The sequence below is a fragment of the Austrofundulus limnaeus genome, unplaced genomic scaffold (assembly GCF_001266775.1).
Source record: "Austrofundulus limnaeus strain Quisiro unplaced genomic scaffold, Austrofundulus_limnaeus-1.0 Scaffold616, whole genome shotgun sequence".
NCBI lineage: Eukaryota > Metazoa > Chordata > Actinopteri > Cyprinodontiformes > Rivulidae > Austrofundulus > Austrofundulus limnaeus.
Genome location: NW_013953018.1, coordinates 198,947 through 202,567, shown reverse-complemented (window position 1 = coordinate 202,567; position 3,621 = coordinate 198,947). Strand labels below are relative to the sequence as shown.

Genomic DNA, 3,621 nt, shown 5'->3' with positions numbered 1-3,621 from the left:
TTTCAGAACCGCAACTGAGACCACTTGAGACCGCGCGCGCAGGGGGTGGTATACGGTGCGCAGCGCTGTGTCTTCTGAATAAATGAAAATGATTTAACACAGTTGTTTATACTTTTAGCAGCTCTTTTTTTTCCACAGCTGACCTGCTAAAAATGACAGATTTTCTTTTCTGGATCTCTGACAGACAGACTTCAATCTCTGAACTCGTAAAGTTTTTATTTTTTTCAGTTTTCGCTGTCATTTTCATGAATGGACACTTGTATCTGAGGCAGGAATCATAGCCTTATATGGTGCTTTTCGGGTGGTAATTATGCTAATCTCCTCTCACGTGCACGAGCAGCTGGATACAAACAGGTGGAATTTACGCAGCTCATTTACGCACTTTTCCTGAAGATAGAATAGTTTGTTGAATCTGACGTGACATGTTCGTACGAATCCTTTGTACGAACAAAAGTAAGAGAAATTTAGGATAAGACTACGAACATGTTCTTGCATGAGGCTCAATAATCTTGTTTTCAGAATATGTAAGATTATTTGTCTTGCTAGCCTGAAAATTTGACTCAAATTAAGTCAAAATTTTCTGCCAATGGAGTAAGAAAATTTTACCTGGTAAGATTCTTGAAATAAGAAAAAATTGAGTCAAATCAAATTTTTCAAGAATCTTACCAAGTAAAAATTTCTTACTCCATTGGCAGAAATTTTTGACTAAATTTGAGTCAAATTTTCAGGTTAACAAGACAAACAATCTTACATATTCTGAAAAAAAGATTATTATTCTTACACAGTCAGTTCTTGTTTAGTAAATCAGTCTCAAAACAAGATCAAAAAGACTTTTTGGCTGGATATAAGATTTTAAAACTTGGTTAGGTGGACATTTTTTGCAGTGTGGTCAAAGAAGGCTCAGGAGATTCAGCAGTTTGCTGAGTCTGGAGATATGAAAAGGTTATTTGATGCCACAATAGCAGTATATGRCCCCAGCTGGTGCTGCCTAACTCCCTTTTGCTCAAAAGAAGGGCTCACACTGCTCAAGGACAATGTGGCTATTGCCACCAGGTGGAAAGGGAACTATAAGGATCTGTTGAACAGGGACACCACTCCTGAGGTAGAGGCCCTTGAACACTTCGCTCAACAACCCATAGTTGAAAGTGTGGGAGAGCCACCCAGCCTGAGCGAGGTTCAGGATGTTATTGGGAAGATGTGAAATAACAAGACTACTGGACCTGATGGTATCGCTGCAGAAGACCCGAAGAAAGGTGGACCAGATCTTCTTGAGCAAAGCATACAAACAGCTTGGTCTAGTCATTAACATAAGAAAGACTTAAATCTTTCACCAACCATCACCAAAAACGCAGTTTGCCTTTCCAGCCCCAAATATATCTATTAACAACATCAGGCTGGAAAATGTGGATCACTTCCTATATCTCAGTATCCTACAGCCATCAAAAGTGGTCACTGATGGTGAAATGAAATGCGGCAACAGCTGTGCCACCAGGACTTTTTCAAGGCTGAGGAAAAGAGTCTGTGAGAACCGAGACCTCCAATAAAGACTAAAATCATAGTCTTTACTAGTGCAGCAGTGCTCCCCACCCTCCTGTATGAACCAGAAGTCTGGACCAGTAGCCATTTAAAAGTACTCGAGGCATATCATCAAAGATGCCTGAACAATTCCAGTATGTTCATGTAGTAAATTAATAACAAGTAGTTTTCTTTCTGATTTGTTTGGTGATAAGTTACCAACAGGTTGTGGTTAACTGGCACGTGTTTCTAAAAGCTAAATTTGATGATGTGAAGACTGCAGCCATGGATTATAAGAGAAAATCCAACTGGAGAGAGAAGGAAGCACTAACACTCCATGAGTTAAAGAAAGAAAAKAAATTTCAGTCCCACATTATTGAGCACAAGAAAAAAATTGGGAGGAAAACTCAAGACTGTTGACTGCATCTCATGTGCACTCACTGTGAAAAAAAATATTGTATTCTCACACAGAAATATCTGCCTTCAAGTCCTTCATTACACACACTGGTATGTATAATCAATTTCTCCTGATTTGTATTGATGTCTAACCCTATTCCACACCTTGTTTTGATTTATCTGAACATTATAACAGAATCACACTCAGGGGGACAGTTTGAAACTGTAATTGGCCCCCGTTGATTGACAGAGAAATAACAGTGAATGTTCTGGCTGTCAGATTCCTTTCAATGTTATGTTTAATATATATTAACATTTTGATACTAAACTACACAAAACTTAAAATTCCATGGATACCTTTTCAGCAGACCATGTACATCAGAATCACAAGCTCTTAAAATACAGGCGCTTCGTGGGGGGTGTCTTCACCCCTAACGCACACAAAGCACACAAACACACACTCACACACCATTCTCACATTTCTCTTAAAATCATGTGAACTGTTCTGTGTCATCACTTGCAGCAGCATACAGTCAGTTGTAAAAATGAATGTGTCACAGAGCACAGATATTTAAAGAGCTTCACAGACAGCAGCTTTAATCCTAATTTCTTGTTTTCTTTTTTTTCTGTCGGCTGCTCCCTTCTTCAGGAGTCACACAGCGAACAGCTCGCAGAAAGTTGTGGTTGTTCTTCCTGCTCAACCTGATGTATCTACTGACCACTGAGCTGATTCATGGAGCTCTTTAGAAAACACAGGTTGAGGTTACAGCGACTAGAAGTCATCAGTGTTTGGATCTGGGTGACTCTGGTTTGTGTCTCGACCAATGAGAGCTTAGCATGTATGGCTGTTGGAGAGCTGGAGGAGTTCGTTGTTGCAGTCTCACTGAATTCTAAGTGTTTGCAGCCATGTGGCTGTTTTTCACAGAAAGCTGTTGAAATTTATGACCCATTTTTGTGTGCATGACATGAAAAACTGCATTCTGGGTCAACATTTTACCTGCCTTGACCCACATTGTACCCATGTTGGCAGCTGCCCTTATTTTTATAACTTAATCAACTGAACTACATTCTCAAAACAAAGTCGACTGACTTGAACTAGTTTTCTTTTACTAATTATTATTTATGGCTTTAGGACCTGTAGAACCAGATGTTTTTGGTCAAAACGGGAGAGCCTGTCCAGGAGTCAAAACACTCAGAATTATTTAGTCAAATCCTACATTTTGATGTATAAACTAGAGATGCTCAATATTGACTTTTTGCCGATATTCAATGTGCCAATATTGTTCAACACTTAATTTCCGATTCCGATATTAACCAATATTACAAACCGATATTAAATTGACATCACATATCTCCTGTCAGGGACATCATACCTGCTTTTACGGTGATATCCCACTGGATGCATTCCATAAGTAAACATTGTCTGTACAAAATAAAAACCATTCCATTGAAGTTGGAAAAAGTGCCCATTTATCTTTAACATTTTGTCTCAAACAATAGTTTGGCTCATGGTCTCCCTGAGAGAATCCAGTTTGATGATATCATCAATTGCGCAGCGGTGAACGTCTCTGGACCACATGACTTTATTTAGAGCTGGGCGATATGATCAAAATTTTAAATCACGGTATTTTCAACATTTTCACCAGTTTCACTGTATTTGACGGTATTTTTCTTTTCATCACAGCTCAGCTGATAATAAAATGTACAAAC

General features: G+C 38.9%; 1 protein-coding gene across 1 annotated transcript in view; it reads right to left on the bottom strand.

The window, feature by feature from the left end:
* The window catches only part of pkig (protein kinase (cAMP-dependent, catalytic) inhibitor gamma), a gene marked incomplete at its 3' end in the record, with an annotated part of 60,293 nt that overhangs the window by 24,767 nt on the left and 31,905 nt on the right, over positions 1 to 3,621 (bottom strand).